Below are 19,388 nucleotides of genomic sequence, written 5' to 3'. Positions count from 1 at the left end.
TGCTGTGTATCCCAGAGTTGTGTAGCCCAGAGTTGTCCCACGAGAACGCACATCCCGGTTTGCCAAATTTTAATCATGCAGATATTTTCATTCACATGTTCTGCAAAGACCTTAATCTTTGGTTAAAGTGCCAGTCTTGGGTGAGGCGTTTCTTATAAACACCCATGAATCTTTGACGGTGGCCGTATGCCCATCTTTAGTGTGGCTGATCCAGGCTGTTGACTCCCTGCCCCGGGATGGACCTGCTTCTCTCACGTGGTCCAGAAGCTTGGTTGCTGCTGTGCAGCGTCTCCTTTCTCTTTGACAATTCAGGTTGTATCCAGGAGGCCTGATGAGGTAGGAGGTCTATAAGGAGGCAGGAAACTGACAGTTGATTCTTTTTATGATCACTTGACAAATAATGTGACTTTCCAAATATCCAAACAAAAACAAACTTCTTCCCTCCCTCCATCTACCCCTTTATTTTAATTCTAGTTTTGGGCCTGGCTGAGAGGGAGCATAGAGACCCCAAATCCTGGCTGAGATGTTATGAACGGTGTTTGGTTTATTGATTTCTTGAATAAATGTTTATTCAGCCCATACTCTGTGTCAGGAATTATGCTAGGTGTTGGGAAGCGAGGTGAAGCGTGTGAACATGGTCACAGCCTTCCCAAAGTTTATCACATAGTAGGGATGACACTTAAAGAAGGAATTACCATCAGACAATGTTGAGCCCAACGGTAGAAACCAGAGTATGTTATAGGAACATTACACAGAGGCGTCTCCCTGGTGAGAAGTGGTCTGGGAATGCTTCCTGTAGGAGTTAACATGTGCACTGCGACCTGAAGAATGGAGAAGAATGAGCCATCGAGGGGAGCACTGCGGGCCACTAGACTAGCACACGGAGAGGCTAAGAGTGAGAGACTGCTTGGCACGTTCGAGGGAGTGACGGGGGCTCAGTGTGGCTCGAGTGGGTGGAGAGTTGTAGAGGGTTACAGGGGATGAGGAAGGAGGAGAAAAGGGAGAAAGGAGGCTAGGAAAAGTAGCTGGGCCTGACGTCCAAGTTGCCTCCCTGGTCCTGCGGCACCCAGAGAGAGTCCCTTCTGCATGGGGTTCTCGGTAGGATGGAATCCCAGGGCCCCTCGGAATTCTAGTTCCCCCACGCTTAAGAGCAAGTCACTGCTACTCAGAACCCTGGCGTCTTTACCTGCAAAGGGACACAGTGGGCCTGGCCCCATACGGAGATGGGAGGATTGGAGATGGAGTGCCATGTTCAGTTACCATGTGGTCAAGGCTCCCCTGGAGATGCTGATGCTTTGGTGGCTGCCCAGACCTGGCCCCCAGCCCCCTCTGGCCTCAGCCAGCAGACTTGGAGCCTGAAAGGCCAGCCAGTGGGCAGGCAGGAGGAGTATCTCGCTCACTCAGCCACAGACAGAGCGTCTGTCATTTTTTCCTGACTTGGAGGAGAGGGCTTGGGCACCAAATAGACGCAGACTTGGCTCTTTATTCTGTTATCTGCTCATTTTGTTCATCCAGGCACTCGTTCCAACAAAGCTTCTCAGCACCAGGGAGACACCAGGCATGGTGAGTCAGACAGGCATGACCCTTGCCGCCCTCAGAGACCTTACCATCTGGTCAGGAAGAGAGCAATTAAACAGAGAAGTACAAAAATAATCACAATTGTCAGAGGAGCTAGAAAGGACTAGTAGAGCATTACCAGGGCTCCTTAACTGTATGGAGGTTTATGGTTTGAATATTGGCGCTACTGATTATCTGATGGGAAGGTTCCTGGACCCTTCTGTGCCTCAGTTTCCTCATCTGCAAAATGTGAGGAGTGGGGCTAAACCATGTAAGAAACGGTGGTTTTAAACCTTGCTGCATCAGAACCACCTGGCGAGACCGTAAAAATCCCAGTGCAGATTGTACCCACACCAACTCAATCAGGATCCCTGGGAGTGGGCCCCAGACACTTAAATTTTCTTAGAGATTCCTAGGTGATAGCAATGTGCAGCCAAGTTTGGGAACCAGTGCTCTAGCCCAGCACTTCTCACACTTTCACATGCCCGTGAATCACCTAGAGTCTTGGAAAACGTAGCTTCTGACTTATTAGCTCTGGGATGGGACTGGAATGTTTACATTTCTAAGAGGGCCCTGGGCAGTGGTTCTCAGCTGGGGTGATTATGCCTCCAGGGGACCTTTGGCAATGTCTGGAGACATTTTTGGTTGTCAGAAGTTGGGATGGAGGGAGGTGCTTTTAGCAGCCAGTGGGTGCAAGTCAAGGATACTGCTAAACATCCCACAATGCACAGGGCAGCTCCCACAACTAAGAAATTTCTGGCCCCAAATGTCAATATTGCCAAGGACTGAGAAACCCTTTTCCAGGGTGAAGTTGATGCTGCTGGTCCCACAAACCATGCTCTGAGGAACAACAGAATCCCCTTCTCCAGTTTAGCCACAATGACTCTGGGCTGAGCTATCCAAGCGAGACTGAGAATTCGTCACGAAGCGAGCTGACACAATGAGCAGAGATCAAATTTTGTCTTTGGTTGGGGTTTTGGTGAAAGGCAGAGAGGATTTCACTGGCCCCAAATCACTGGTGTTAGAGAAGCGGCTGTTTGAATGTTTGTAGGGATGTAGCATTGAGAAATCAAAGGCAAACTTCCACATTTCCACCGGGTTTAAGCAGCAAAGACAAAAGAACTAAAGAAGGCAAGCACATGAATTATTAACAGGCCCGGGTGTGAAAGTGTGGCGCAAGCCTTTTTAACACTGTTCGAGATCAGGATGAGGAAAAATGGGCTGAGACTTAATTGTTTCATTGACTTCTGCAGAGGAAACCCAGAGTCATCAAATACACACACAGAGTGCAGAGGAAGAATTCATACGCAACACTTTCCTCCCTTACTTTTCTGTTAAGATTAATTCGTAATTTATGGCTCTAATGACGTGCCTGGTGATGGAGTTGAGATCTGGCTTCAGGGTTCCTCACACAGCCACCCTCGCACAGCCCTCCAAAGCTTTCCCTCCACCCCACTCCCCCTGCCCTTCTTGAGACCCACATCATTTCTCATCCGGATGAGCACAGTGGGCTCCCAATTGGTTTTCCTGCATTTACTCCGTCAGCCTTCCCTTCAAAGTATCTCCACATTGTGGCTGATGGGAGATGTTTCAAAAGAGCATCTGATCACCCCTGCCCAGGGGAAACCGCTTAATGGCACTTCAGGCTGTGGTCAGTTAAGTTTCCTAGGGCTCCACTATCTCCTAGATCCATGGTCCTCTAAGCGTGATCCGTGGACCCTAGTGGGTCCCCAAGAGTCTTTCAGGGGGTCTTCAAGGTCAAAACTATTTTCATAATATTAAGACATTATTTGCCTTTATCACTGTGTTGACAGTTGCCCTGATGGCACAAAAGCCATGGGGGATGACAGTGCTGGTGCCTTAGCAGGAATCAAAGCAGAAGCATCCAACTGTACAAGTTGTCGTTGTACTCTTTACTGCCATGCTCTCGGAACACAGAAAACGAGCAAATAAGTAAACAAGGCATTTTGTCCTTAAGAATATCCTTGGTAAAGGAACACAAATGATTAATTTAATTAAATCTCAACCCCTGAATACACATCTTTTAATATTTTGTGTGATGCAGCGGGAAGCGCACAGAAAGCACTTCTGCTGCCTGGCAAAGCACAACGGCGGCCTCCAGGAAAAGCACTTGAGTGAGTGCTTGAGTTGTGAGCTCAACTAGCCACTTCTCTTCATGCAACACCGTTTTCACTTGGAAGAGCAGCTGATAGACAGATAATTATTCAGACTGGGGTATTTGGCAGACGTTTTCTTGAAAACAAAAAAGGTGTGCCTGTCACTTCAAGGAAAACAACTGACAGTATTTGTTGCCACTGCTAAAATGCAAGCTTTCAAGTGAAAATTAGAATTTTGGACAGCTTGTATCTGTAACTGTGAGCTTGACAGCGTCCCAATACTTGAATACTTTTGTGATGAGATTGATGGTATTAATAAATGTGTTTTTTTTTTAATGTGATACAAATGAAATGTGAAACTATTTAAAATCGCATAACTCAGAGAATCCATATTTTTCAAATGAATCATCATGAATGAGTTCAGGAACCAAAGCGCAAGATGGACCAATGGATTTTAATTGGACAGACTACAAAATGAATTATTGATAAGGTTTCAGATTCTACATTGCAACTAACCTTTAAGAAATACCCCTTGTCGAGTTTTGGTGTAGTATCAAACAAGACTATCCACAATTATCTGAAAAGACTATTAAAATACTCTTCTCTATTCTAGTTACATGTCTCTGTGAGTCTGGGTTTGCTTCATATACTTTAACCAAAAATTAAATTACAATGGATTGAATGCAGAAGTAGATGTGAGAATCTAGCTGTCTTCTATTAAGCCTGACTTTAAAAGGATTTGCAAAAAGTGTTAAACGATGCCACTCCTCTGACTAAATTTTTTTTTGTCTTGAAAACTATGGTTATTTTTAAACAAAACTGTGTTATTTCTGTTGACATGTAATGGATTTAGTATTATTGTTTTAAACGAATAGATAAATATCTAAAAATTTCATCAGTTTGAATTTCTAAAATGTAAATATCGATAGACATAACTCACATAAACAAAAGCTGTTTGGAGACTTCAATAGATTGTAAGTGTGTGAATGGGTCCTTAAGACCATAAGTTTGAGGTCTGCCATTTTAGACCTCACTGCTGTCATGTCACCTCTTTGATCTTCTCTGTGCTCAGAATGATGGGCTACTATTATTTTTAACCTGTAAATGTGCACCACCCTAGAGGGCCTTGCATTTCAGAGAGTGATCGCATTACGTTATCAGCTGAAGTTTTTCAGGGCTAAGGAATTTGGGAGTTTTGGAGGCTTAATGGCTTGCAGTGTGGAAAGCCATGCTGTGAAAAATAAAACAGCTGGTGGGAATTGAATGCCCACTGAGAATTGCCCTTGGACGCGTTGGTCTTTCACCCTGAACTCATAGAACCTATAACTATCAACCTTCCCATTCAGCAGGAGCCGGGCTGAGCCACACGTAGATTGTTCCACAGCCCTCCTATAAAGGGCTTTCATAAAGGATGGGTTGGATTCATGGTATTGCCTCCTCAGACTGAGCTGCCTCTTTTTTCTTCTTTCTCAGAGGTGACCTGGAAGTCACTATCAAGACCTGAATAGACTGGTTTCCAATGAGAACGCTGCCTCTTCCACAAGCCCACCTCCTCAGAGCTGCAGGCATTTTTCAGGCCTCATCTAGCCTCCTCATGGGGTAAGTTGTCTTGGCCTGGACCAGATGGACTCCCCAAGGAAATTTGGCTAAAACATCTTCTCCTGAACGTCTGAAACTCCCATGCTCACAGGCACCCATCTGTTCCTCTTGAAAATATATTACAGCCATTGGGTTTGGAATGATCTGGAATTTTCACTGCAAATGAAATATCTCTGCCCCATTTTCTCGGACACCCAATTCCCACTTTCACAGTGTTTGGTTTGCTGGGAAGACAGACTTCAGTGCGACGCTAGCGTTTTGGATTTCTGTGTCAGCATGGCGCCTAAATCCTGCCATTCACCCTCTTGTTCTCTAGTCTCCTGAGTCAAGGTTGCTGTATGAACAAGGGCAGAGACTAAATGGAAAATGGGGAAGGGCTTAGATGGAAATCCATGCCCCATGAAATGCAGGATTCCTACAATTAGCCGAGATTAGGCCAGGGGGCGCCAGGAAAGCTCCTTGCTTCTCCTTCCTGAATCTCTTGTCTTGTTTCCGAAACAGAGGGTGGGATATTATAACTATAATTCAAGAAAAAGCCAGATCAACCACACCAGATAAAGAGGATAGCTAGATACGATGCTCTCAGACACTAGGAAGGAGCTGGCGTGGGCAGCCCAATCCTTGATGGTCCAAGTTACTTGGCTAATAATTGGAGAAGGGAGATGGTAGAAAGGAGATGGGAAGGCTTATTCTCCTCCCACATGGGGAATAGTGCTTGGCTTAGACTGGACTGGAGGAAAAACTAAGGATAGGTCCTTCTTGGGCAGTGATTCTCAATCTCAGCACCACTGACATTTGGGCCTGTATAATTCTTTGTTGTGGTGGGGCTGTCCTGTACGTTGCAGGATGTTTAGGAGCAACCCTGACCTTTACCCACCAGACACTAGTAGAACCTTCACCCCCCGCCCCAAGTCATAACCATCAAAAATGTCTCCAGAAACTGCCAATATACTCCCCCTACTGTCTTTATGGATTTTTCTGTTCTGGATATTTTGAACCAATGGATTCATGATATATGGCTTTTTGTGACTGGCTTGTTTCACTTCGTATAAGGTTTTCAAGATTGATCGTGTTGCAGCATACATCAGTTCCTCATTTGTGTTCGTTGTCAAATAATATTCCATGGTGATGTAACACATTTATTCATTCATGAGTTGACAGACATTTGGGTTGTTTTCCAGTTTGTGGCTATAATGATACTATGCGCATTCATGTAAAGGTTTTTTGTGTGGACATAAATTCTCAATTCTCTTGGATGTATGTCTAGGAGTGGACTTGGCGGGTCTTATGGTGACTATATGTTTAACATTTCGAAGAACTGCCAGACTGTTTTTCACAGTGGCTGCACCATTTTATAATTCCACCAACAATGTATAAGGGTTCCAGTTCTTTCACATCCTCACCAAGACTTGTTATTGTTGGTCTTTTTGATTCATTCATCTATTCTTTTACTTATTCATTCAACAATTAATTACTGAGTACCTATGTGTGCTAGAGCCTAGGGTATAAAAGTTAGAAAATCACAGAAGAAGCTTATGATATTTTGGCAGAGACCAACAGTAATCAAATGTTAATGCAAATAAAAGTAAAAATGCAATTTTGGGGGGAATTACAGAGGGGTAGTTGTGCATGATGCTATGTGACTGTATACCAGGGAGCTTTGACTTTGTGCAGGGGCTTGGGGAAGGTTTCCCTCAGGAGGCAATGATTGAGCTGAGATGTACAAGCTGAACAAGAGCTAAGTAGATATTTGATTATAAACAATAGTGTTCGTGGATCTCTGCCTCAGTTCTTCCTTCATAATATGGAGTTTGCCAGATCCGCATAACACTGTGATTTGGGGAACTTAGTGAAAGCTATCGTTAGGGAAAGATTAGATCCCTCAATTAGTGAGTCTCTGGTTTCCAGTTGTAATCTTCTATGCTCCCTCACTCTCCAGAAGAAAGGATCTCTAGACAAATGATGGTATTGAGGGTGGTGGTGATAGTGGTGGTGGTGGTGATGATGATGGTGGTGGTGGGGTTGATGGCAGTGATCCTGATGGTGGTGTTGATGGTGGTGGTGATGATGGTGGTGGTGGTGGTGATGATGATGTTGAGGTAGGCTGTGATTTGATGGCTGCCTTCTATGCACCAAGTACTGTGCTAAGTAATTTAAAACATCTTATTCATCTCTTATAATGACACTGCAATAGAAGGAGGTCAGCATGAGCCTAGAATGAAGGAGAAAGGGGAAAAGGCAATGGGGAAAAAGGCCCTGAGTTTACGTACGAAGGAATTGTACTTACAGTTGAAGAAATGACTCTGAGGCACATATTTCTAAGTCTGTGTTCAGAGAGCACCTGAAATAGGTACTTGGTTTCAGAAAATGTATTTTTATGCAATGTAATTCTGTTTATACTTAGAAGGGTATTTTACTTCTTGAATATGGAGTGCAATTTCTTTTATTTCAAATTACTTCTCTGGTATTAAACTAAATGGTTTAGCTTAATCACATATAACAAACCTCCCAGTATAAGGGCCTGGATCCCAAATCTTGCTACAAATTAGTTTCTAGCCCAGGCAATAAATGCATACCTGGAGCAAATTCAAAAAGGGAAACCACTTTAATTAGGTTTGAAAGTGTCTCCAGTCAGTTCCAGAATAGCTGTCACTGGATTTATGATGTACCTTCCAAATTGTAACTCTTTTCATATTCAGCTTAAGTGAGAAGGCCACAGAGAAATTGAGCTCAATTTCTTGAAACCTTAATATTTATCTCCCCAGATAAGTGCCTCTAGAAAACACATGGGTGAGGCGGATGGAAGGCAAGCCGGCTCACCTATCAGTTAGCCTGGGTCATTGTTTCCACTTAATTGCAAGGGTTCTAGGATTAATCCAATCAAACCTTCCTTGGAACATTTCCATTAGTATAATCTGACCCCACTAATCTGTCATGCAACAATTGCTTTCACTTTTACATTTATGCCCAAACGACAGTAACGCAGGCTTTCCTGGAGGAGGAGCTGGCCCTGAGACTCAGAGAAGTTAGATGACTTGCAGAATACCAGTGAGTTCTAAGTGTCAGAACCAGGATTCAAACCCAGGTGACTCTAATTCCAGTATTTTGAGCCCAAGGAACATACTCAGAAGAAAATGTCAGCAATAAAAATAATGGTCAGTCATTTCATTTATGGGATTCCCAGCTGTTTTGAAGTTGAGTCACCTGTTAATCTTTGTTGGATTCTTTTAGCCTTGTTTTCCTAGCCATAATACATGAATGTAGCAAAACACGAGAAAGTAGACAGCATGGCATGGCAGAAAGCCATGAGGTTGGAGTTGGAAAAGTGGGACTAGAGCCTGGCTTTCCACTTCTCAGCTCTGTGACTTTGCGCTTAACCACTCTGACCCTTAGTCTTCTCCCCTGGGTACAGAGAATTAACACCTCTGGGTAGAGAGCTGTGGTGAAGATGAAGGGAGAAAATTCCTTGTGGACTCTAAATTGCCTTCCACGTTACTTACTACTTTTAACATCTAAAAGAGTATGATGAAGTCTGGCAGGAGAAGTCTGCAAGGTCTGCTCTGAGAGGTAATTGGAGGCGTCGTACTGTGTCAGAAAGTCACCATGACACTTAGCCTTGAGCACTCAACAGCCAGCTCTTTAATTCTTGCATAAATGGCATAGTAATTGTGAAGGAGGTAGGACGTCAGGGTTAGAATTCCCAGTATCTCCACAGTGTGCTGGACACTGTACTAAGAACTTTATGAATATTATCTCATTTAAATAAATCTATGTGATTGGTAGTAGTATTATAATCCTCACTTCACAGATGGAAACTGAGCACAGATTGGTTCAATTTACTTAAGTTAGTTCAGCTAAACAATAATTTTCTTTGATCCCAACTTCTTTTCCCTTCCATTTCCTTATTATTATCAAAGTACTTTACCAATGGAGGTTTAACTGTTTCTCCTAGATGACTGTCATGTAACTTTAATCTGACTGTAAAGCGATGTGATAGGCAGAGTAAATCTCCCCCCCATACGTCCCCCACCACCACCAAATTTTAGATGTCCACGTTATAATTTTAGGAGCTGTGAATGTGTTACCTTACATGGCAAAAGGGACTTTGCAGATATGATTAAGGTAAGGACCTTGAGATGGGGAGATTATTTTAAGTTATGTGGATAGGCCCAATGTCATTAAAAGGGTCCAGTGTAATACAAAAGCCAGAGACAGAGATATGAGGACAAAGCAAAGGCCGGAGTGATGAATTTCGAAGATGGAGCAGGAGGTCAGAACCAAGGAATGCAGGCAGCCTGTAGAAGCTGGAAAAGGCAAGGAAATGAATTCTCCCTTAGAACCTCCTGGAAGAATTCTGCAATTTTAGTACAATAAGGCAGACCCATTTTGGACTTCTGACCTCAAGAGCTATAAGGCACTGGGTTTTAAGCCACTAAGCTTGAGTTGTGTTAAGTTTGTAGTAATTTGTTGTAGCAGCAATAGGAAACTAACACAGAGAGTCAGATCAAATGATTGTTCTTGGCAAACCAACCAAACAAAACACCATCATAAACAGTCAAGTACACATAGCTCTACTGTGGGCTATGACATTCAAAGTGGCAGTGGATTGTAAAGCCAGCCAGTGAGGTCAAGGCCACACAGCTGGGGAGTGCAGCTCCTGGAATCCAAGTCCAGGTCTTTCCAATCATGTCGCCCTCCTTTGTCCATAAATATGGCCTGCGTAGTGACTCACTCCAGGGCCCACAGCTGGTTACCAGCAGAGCTGGGCTGGAATACGGTCCTCATGCCCCAAATACTTTTTTTTGGAAAGCAGTGATGTAAATCACGGACTCAGCACAGAATGGGGCTGCCTGACCTGGTCCCCCTGCCTCGTCTGCTTGACTCATTTCCGGAAGCACCTGCGTGTGGTGCTCGTCCGTCACTTGTGACTCTCCTCAGTAGCCTGGCCTCGCTCTCAGTCCCGTGTGAGAGAATGATTGGCATACAGTAGAGCCTGATGTGAGATAGTCCCCAGTGAGGTGGCTAATGTGTGCTATATGTCCCAGAATGCACTTTGCTTCCTCGTCACCGCCACCCATTACTGAGGGAGAGTCCTGATAGGGGACTGTCTTCCGGTGTGAACAAGGGCTGGGGTGACTCATGGTTCAGGGCATACCCTCTAGAATACCATGTCCTCCCCAATGCCAAGATTAGGACGCAGCTATATGACAAAGTTGTACTTCCGGGGGAAGGAAGGAAACTAAATGTGGATGGGCACTCATTTTGTATACAGAGTTATGCCTAGTGATTTCAGATTGCTTAATTCTCACAATGGCATTATGAAGTATTATGATTCCTCTTTCCAAATGTGGAAACTGAGTCACGGATCCAACAGGTAAGTGGGCTAGAAGTAGTGCTGGGTAGTTTAGAAATGTGGGATTAATGGGGAAAAAATCAAAGTTGTAATTCATACCCTTGGGTAATTAAAAGGTATTTAATGTCCTCTGTTTTCATTTATGAACAGGAGTGTTCAAAATCCATTATTGGCCAACATATAACCCGTAGTTTATTTTGACCTACTAGTGTCCTGAATAGAGCTGATGTAAATCTATTTGTGTGGCGCTGGGTGAGACATTGAGAGTCGTTGCACACTACACCAGAGTAGGATTCAAAGACTTGAATTGTAGTTGGGATATTATTATTATTATTATTTTGTCTTGGACAAATCAAAAATTTTAAAAGAGACTTTTCCCTGGACTTTCTTACCTGTTGAGGCAGCATTAATATAGAGAATATCATAGGTTTTGAAAACAGGAAAACTAGGTTAAAATTCTGGTTTAGTTATATCTTAACTGTGGCCTTAAGCAAGCCCCTTAACCTCACTTGCCCTCAGGTTCATCATTAGGAAAATGAAGGTAATGATATGTAGCTAGTAAGCCTCTTTAAGAACTGCAAGTAATAAATAACAAGCATCTAGAAAGCAAGCTGGCCCACAGACTCGCATAAGTGGTAGCTCTCCTGCATGTCTCTCATTTTAGTTTTTGAAAACCTTTGACTACTGTTTATGGGAAACTTCTTACACAGTAGGCTATATGTCAAGGGTTATACTTGCATTATCCCATTAAATCTTCATCACAAGTTTAGGAAGTAGGTGGTATCAGAATCCTTGTAGCTAAGGAGAAGATAAATAATCTGTCCCTGTAACTAAAAACAGTGATAGAGTCAAGATCTGAATCTAAACACTACTGACTCCAGAACTCCCATTTTTAAAATTAAGCCCATGTTAATAATATATATCCACATACATTATCACTTTTGTAGAAAAAGCTGGATGTCAATTCCCTCCTCTTCCTCTAATGCAGGTAGACAAACCAGTGACTTACTGAGTCCTTGTGAGTCCCTAGATGGCATCGGGACAAGAAAAACCCAGTACGAGCCATAGCAGTGCTTTCTACTGAAAGTTATAACTGAGAGTAAGTGTCAAAGGTGTGAAGAGAGTGAGCTTCAGATGTCTGATTGCCCATGCTCTCAGTGAGTGGAAGAGTTGCTGCTCAAGGCTGATGGGAACCTGCCTCTCTGAGAACCAATCAGGAGATGTTTGGGCTCTCACCCCAGTTTTTGCTCTGTTCCTTCACGCTGATTCTCAACCATTCTGTAGGTTAGACAGTGGGTTGGGAAAGTAGATTACTGAGTTCTGTAACTACCTCCAACTTGCTTCCCAGAAAATTCACATTTAGTGAGCTTCTGTAATCTGCCAGGTAGACTGCTAGCAACAAGAGTACCAGAAAGATGAGGTCCTTATCCTTAAAAAAATTTTTAAAAAGCCCTGATTTGTAGCATCTGCCAATTTCTGGGGTGTAAATACTCCCACCGAGGCTAATTTCAAGCTTCACATGTGATGTTACTGAACATGGAGTTGGGAAGAGACTCGTACTGGCTCTGGCGATGGCGAACCAGTACAATCTGGCTCCACCCTTCCCCCTGGGTTCTTAAATATCCTCTTTACTGGAACACACGCCCCTCCTTTGCCTAGTTAATGCTCTCTCATCCTTCGGATCTCCATGCAATTGTCACCTCCTCAGAAGTTTCAACTGGACCCTTGTCCCAGATGGAAAGCCTTCTGAGAGTCTGAGAGGCCTTTCTAGTCTTTGCCCTCATTTTGTGAAACATGAGAAAGCACTTACAGCGAGAAATTTTGGCTGTGACTACCCATGAGAACCCCTGAGCAGGATACAGAGACCACTGTGATGTGAACACAACCTGGAAGCAATCTTTTGAGATGGAACCTTTCTGTCAAGATGGCTCTTGGGATGGGTGAGTCCTGGGTCCCAAGGAAACTTTCACAAAAAATCAAACCCAATTTTCCCATAAAACAACTGAAGGGCTTCCCTGGTGGCGCAGTGGTTGAGAATCTGCCTGCTAATGCAGGGGACACGGGTTCGAGCCCTGGTCTGGGAAGATCCCACATGCCGCGGAGCAACTAGGCCCGTGAGCCACAACTACTGAGCCTGCGCATCTGGAGCCTGTGCTCTGCAACAAGAGAGGCTGCGACAGTGAGAGGCCCACGCACCGCGATGAAGAGTGGCCCCCACTTGCCACAGCTAGAGAAAGCCCTCGCACAGAAACGAAGACCCAACACAGGCAAAAATAGATAAATAAATAAGTAAAAAAAAAAAAAACAACAACTGAAAAGGGTTAGACCAGCTGACATATGCATCACACAATACTGAAATCGTCCACTCCACGTGTTTATTGTTGAACCCTGGGTAATGCTGCTATTTTAAGCTGTGTAAGGGTCCAACTTCCAGTGGCATTTTAGGTGTCTCAGGGCAGAGTAAAGACATTTAGTCAAGGGCTTTGGAAATATTACAGCAGTGCCATTGTCTTCTACCTGGAGGCCACTGAGCTGATTTGGATAAAATAAGAAATGGCTTGACCCCTTAGCCTCAAACAAAATCAGGACAAAATTAAACGCTTGAACTTTAAAGGAGCTCACCTAACTTCTGCCCTATTGGTCTTACTTGCCTCTGCCTTCCCTTCCTAATCGCCACGCATGGCCAGCGCTGGGGACATCCTGCTAGGAGTCAGCTCTGCCTGGGCTATTTCTGGCCTCACCCAAAATAGGAAGAACCCGAGGTCTCCTGAGAGCCTCATCTCCAGAGATCACCCATCTGCATCTGTAGTCACGAGAGAGAGGAGCGTTTGCGGGACTTGGTGTCAGTGGCTGAACTTCCACCTGCTGATCGAACTAAAGAGAGCCACTGACTCTTCAGAGGGTCACCTATTACCGTTTGTCACCATTGCCCAGGAAATCGACTTTTTTCTCACGACCTGCTCTGACACCGAAGAGCTTTCTGGTGCCTCCTCCTGGGTCTAGGTGGCCTTTGTCCAGAAGGCCTACCCAGGGACATTTTGTTGAACTCCTCCTATGCAGGCAGAGTTAAGTATGGTCATAATCGTTTCCACCTTTACCACCAGCACTGCTAACATTCTCAGAGCTCCCTCAGTGGATCGGGTGTCACGCTGAGCATTTTACCCGCAGAATCCCCTCTCATCCTCACAGCGACCCTACACATTTATGGTTCCCGCTTTGAGTCGAAGATTCTAGGACTCAGAGGTTAGGAAAATTGCCTAAGATCACAAAGCTAGTAAGTGGCAGAAGCGAGACTCAAATCCAGGTCTGGTAACAAGCCCAATATCCCATCTAACAGAAATTGATGGAATGATGAAATTTCATTTACAAAAAAATAACTGTTTGAAAACAGATCACTTAGAGGCTGTATTTCCTTCCTGTCACTGAGTATTCCCAAGGAACCTTGTCGACTATCCTCTTGATATCACAGACGGACAGAAGCTGTGGGCCCATCGGATATGCCTGGAGGCCTCTAGCCCAGGCCTCACTGGAGTCAACAGCAGTTGTGGTCTATAACCCAGGGCCACTTTCCTTGGCCCCTTTCCTCCCATAAGGACATAATTGGCTCCTCCTCCCATTTCTCCTTGAGGAGCCAAGCCAGGTGATAAGACATTTATAAACAGTGAAAAAAATGTTTTTAATAACTTTATTTCCACCGTACATATACATGCCTCAGATTCAACAACAGAAGACAGTTGGATCTTTCATGACTAATTTTAGCAATTTTTACTTTTCCACACGTAATAGCATTGTCTCCAAAGGCCTTCTGGTTTCCATCACCATGTGGGAGGGGGCTGGTCACCTGCTCCCCATGTAGCACAGAGGCCACAAAGGTGGAATTTCCTAAACACAGTTTGAATGACAGATTCTGCCCCAAGGCTGCCTTTGCTGTTTGTCCTGGATTAATGAAGCTCATGGGGCTGAGTGGATTCTGCATTTAGCAACCTATGGTAGAAACAATTTCACTGTCGGTAAGGGCAGTGGCTTGCTAGGATCTCCTGGGGGCCCTGGGGAAGAGGAGAAGGAGGCCAGGACAGGGTCTGGCCCAGAAAGGGACTGAATGTCCTCACCATTGGCCTGAGAAGTTTCAGCCAAGCAGACCAGATTTTGCTCTGTTCAAATAACAGGGCAAACCTAGGGTGATTCTGGCCCAGGAACACGAAGCTGGAGGGCAGTAGGTGAATTCCCAAGGCAGATTGGATGGGTATTTACATCAGGAGATCTAACTGCATCAAAAGGAGAATAAATAAAGAGAAGGGGGAGAAATTACAACTGGAAAGCATTTATTTTGTGCCATGCTCTTTACATATCTTATTTTAGTTTGATGTGGAGCTGTAGCATCAGGTAGATCTGGGTTCTATTTCCGGACCATCCTGAGCCCATCGCTTCAGCTAGGAGAATGGAGTGAAATGATGGTCAGGCTGGAGTACTTGCTCAGTCCTTTCTCTTACGGGAGTCACAGCTCAATCCCATTCACCCAAACCCCATAGAACGTGTTCCCCACAGGAAGGAAGTGTGCAGTTACTGCATGCAGAGAGAATGGACGTGGGGCAGCGAAAAGCAACATGTGCCCAGTTCAGCGATTGAACCCCAAGCCCTCCCGATATCGTCCATGGGAGGTTTATCTCTGCACCACAGGCAGGATGGGTCTCTCGGGGGAGGAGGCATCTGGAGCTCCGGCTTCACAGTTCTGGGGAAGACTGAGATGAACCACGAAGCAGGACACTGTCATCTAATTAAAGATTAATTTCCTAGTTCTTAAGGAAGAACTAAAAGGTGATTCTTCTCCTCAAACTGAATGGTTCACTTATATAGAGAGCACACAGAGTTACCTGCCAGGTATGAATAAAGCTAAAGCAAGATGGAGAGGGAAAAGAGGGTTTCTAGCCCTGAATAGAACGGGAGTGGCCATCCTCACCATCCCAGCTGTGCTGACAGAGAAGGAAGGTACAGCAGCCTGAGAGCCCCCGGAGAGGGCTGGTTCACCTTGAGGGGCTGGGGGTGGTAGAGGACTCCCCGAGGTGCAATGGCAGCAGCACAGACAGCCACTGTGGCGGTCCCAAGGGTCTGCCCTGCAGCCCCCCAGCTCCGGGGAGAGGGACGGACCAAAACCCACCTGCTGTGCTCTGAACCTCTCCACGTGTTTGTGCCGAGGCCGCTCTTCCCACGGGCGTCTCCCAGCCAATGACTGAGCGTGGCAGGCACATTCCAGAGGCACAGTATTTCTGTGACCGGTCACTTTGGCTTGAGGGCTCGCTAGTGACTCTGCCGAACTTTTCTCACACTGCAAAGTGGTCTAGGATCCTTGCTTCGCACATGTTGTTCCTCTAATGAATTCCCACTAAACTCCTCTATGTCTTTATATTAGTTTCCTATTGTTGCTATAACAAATTGCCACAAATTTAGTGGCTTAAAAGGGCACAAATGTATTCTCTTACACTTCTGGAGGTCAGGAGCCCCAAACGGGCTTCACTGGGCTAAAAGCAAGGTGTTTCAGGGCTGCATTCCTTCTGGAGGCTCAAGGGGAGAATCTATTTCCTTGTCTTTTTCCCGTTTCAAGAAGCCACCTGCATTCCTTGGCTCATGGCCCTTTCCTCCATCTTCAAAGGCAGCAGTGTAGCATCTTCAGATTTCTCTGTCTGGCTCTGACCTTTCTGCCTTTTTGTTACAAGGACCCTTTTGATTATATTGGGCCCACCTGGATAATCCAGAATAATCTCCCTATCTCAGTATCCTTAATCGCATCTGCAAAGTCCTTTTTGCCAAGCAGGGTAAACATATTCACAAGTTCCAGGGATTAAGAGGTGAATATCTTTGGGGGCCATTATTCTGTCTACCATAATCTATTGATGCCTTTTTCAGGAATCAGATATTCTATGAAGACTTCTCTTACTCCTAAATCAAAAGCAAGTAAAAGCACTACTCATTCCTGTGAAACACATAATTTTAATTTTATTATATAATATTGTATTATTTAATAAATCACCCAGAACTGCCCTTATTTTCTTCTTTATGTCCCTTGAACTAGATGGTGAGATCCTTGGGGGTTTATGCATCTCTGTAGCCCCCAAACTGAACAGAGTCTGCCTCACTTTAGGTTTCAGTAAATGCTCACCTGAACTGAAGCATACACTTTGTGATATGTAGGTTCCATTTTGATGGGGGCAGTCCATTAGAACATCATTTGTAGCGTGTCCAGTGTGTAAGAGCAGCTAGACAGAGGGTCCATAAATCAGGTAGAAGTTTGGGGAGATAATGCAGTCCAGCCTAATTTAAAATGTTGGGTGGAGGCACCAAGGCAAGGGAATGTGATCCAACATAGTGTCTTGGGAAAGTAACAATCTTTTGGAGTTGCTGAAACGTAAAATTCAAGTAGGAGCAGAGCCTACAGATGAAGCTGGAGGGAAGAAATTGAAATCCATGCCAGCCTCTTCTACGTCTTCCTGAGGAGTTGGGCCTTTGTTCTGTAGGTAATAGGGAGCCAGCATGGATTTCTAAGTTGAGTAATGCGATGGGATTGACGTCTCCTGAGGCTGGAGTGTGGAGGGTGAGGGAGAAGAAGGCAGACTGAAGGCAGGGAGATTGGAATGGTTCACAGGAGGAACATGCATGTTCTGGGACAGGGAGCAGGTCTCCTGGTTAAGCACCAAGTTAAATGAGGCAGTGACTATGACAGTTTTAGCTCATGGTTTGTCCCAGGCCCTACAGAGTTTCAGTGGATACTCAATGAATAGGTATTTGCGGAATAAGCAACAGAAGTAATTCTAGTGACGTTAAAAAAAAAATAGGATTGATGGAACTGGGTGATTGGGGCAGTACAAATAAATATGTTAGAGTCGGTTGGAGAGCATAGGGAGGGAGCGTGCTAGGAGGTTGGCTTTAACTGGCTCTCCTTTGGCTCTCAGATGACTGACTTGGAGTGTACGTGCTGTATGTGTGTTGGAGGTGGGCTTGGGGCGGGTAGCAGCCCCTCCCTCGTGGTTTTCATACACCAGATCTTCCATGCCCCCTGCCCTTTGACCTTCAAGGCACCTCTCTCTGGCCCCTCCCTGCCCCTGCACGTCGCTCTGGGCTAATTCTCAGCTACTCAGATTTCTAGTCCTAGCATACCCCAGAGGGCATCCTGCATAGCATTCCTTCTCCAGCCCACTTGGGGATTCTTAAATTTTGCCTCATTTCCATACTCCCAGCATTTGCCAGCAAATTCATTTGGACTCATTTTTAATAAGCTCCTGGGCGCTTGGCTCAGACCTTAAATATTTCACTTGATTTGTGTTTGAGAGGGGGGGATAACTCACAAACAAACAAAAAATGATGGCCCTATATAAAATGACGAATATTTATTGGACTTTTCAAAATGCACCCAATACTTTTAAAGGCCTCTGGGAAATATTAAATTAAAAACTGTCTGTGCATTAAACAACCTGTGAAATCAACTGCTCTTGGTACATAAAGCTCAATTTCCCCCATTGGTGTGTATGGGTTTAGACCATTTGGCCACCACTGTCTTTATAAATAGAAAGTGGGGACGAAACATTACATTTCAGTGATTCTTCCTTGTGGGCCAATTAAAAAAAAATACACTCCCACCTACAACATTCTTTCTTCCCTCTTGCTTCAGTATGTGATTTGCCTGTCTGTAATACAATTGACTTAAAGAAATTGATCTATGAGGAGATTTTTAAATCTATAATTTTACCACAGTTGAGAGAATATGAATAACATAATTGACCAAATATAATTCTCATCTCTAAGGCTCACCCCTGATATGTCAATATTTCAGAAAGGAAAGAAACCAACATTTATTGAGTACCTACTATGTGCCAGGTTTTGAGCTAAGTGTCTTTTTGATCCATTCTTATTTTATCTTCATCTTTGCTGTAGCAAAATATGTATGTATATTATCTCTACCTTACAGATTAGAGAAAGGCAGCTCAGGAAAGCTAAGTGCCTTGTGCAGGATTACACAAGAAGTGGGAAAAGCAGGATTCAAGAATTCAAGCAGATGTCTATCACCTGCAGACACATAGTCATAGGAGTAAATGCAGGGACAGTCATCAAACACCTCAGTGGTAATTGTCCTTCTCTATCCTCTTTGCAAAGCATCAGCTCAGGCATTGTACAAGCTGTTTAAATGGATTCAGAGGTTGCTGTATACACGAGAGGGGCCTTCTCTTCAGCAGGCTGCACTCAGTTATTATTATCCTTCAAGAATTATTGTCTTGTTGCTGAGTTTAATGAGGATGCTTTTGGTGTAAGGGTGATGTCAGCTTGTGGGTTAAGATGGTGTATTTGTTTCCTAGGGCTGCCCTAACGAAGTGCCACATATTGGGTGGCTTAAAACAACAGGAATTTATTCTGTCACAGTTTCAGAGGCCGGAAGTTCCAAATCAAGGTGTTGGCAGGGTTGATTCCTTCTGGGGACTCTGAGAGTGAAACTGCCCCATGCCTCTTTCCAGCTTTTGCTGGTTGCAAGCATTCCTTGGGGTTCCTCATCCTGTAGACGTTATCACTCCAATCTCTGCCTCTGTCTTCACATCACCTTCTTCTCTGTGTTCGTGTGTGCATTTTTGTCTCTTATAAGGACACTCTCATTGGATATAGGGCCCACCTTAATCCAGTACGATCTCATCTCCATCCTTACCTTAGTTACATCTGCAAATACCCTTTTTCCAAATAAGGTCACATTCTGATGTTCTGGGTGGACATGAACTTTTGGGGGG

General features: G+C 44.5%; 2 long non-coding RNA genes across 2 annotated transcripts in view; both read right to left on the bottom strand.

Annotated features, from left to right (window-relative positions):
• LOC309649344 overlaps positions 1-19,388 on the bottom strand; it is a 979,232-nt gene that overhangs the window by 605,843 nt on the left and 354,001 nt on the right. The gene's annotated exons all lie outside the window — the stretch shown is intronic.
• The window catches only part of LOC309649363, a 34,273-nt gene continuing 15,520 nt past the window's right edge, over positions 636-19,388 (bottom strand). Inside the window, exon 2 of the long non-coding RNA XR_014257058.1 lies at positions 636-18,975. This is a non-coding gene — a long non-coding RNA (uncharacterized lncRNA). The remainder of the gene's footprint in view (positions 18,976-19,388) is intronic.

The sequence above is a fragment of the Balaenoptera physalus genome (assembly GCF_965194825.1).
Source record: "Balaenoptera physalus genome assembly, chromosome: 19".
Classification (NCBI taxonomy): Eukaryota; Metazoa; Chordata; class Mammalia; order Artiodactyla; family Balaenopteridae; genus Balaenoptera; species Balaenoptera physalus.
This window is presented reverse-complemented; position numbering and strand designations above follow the sequence as displayed.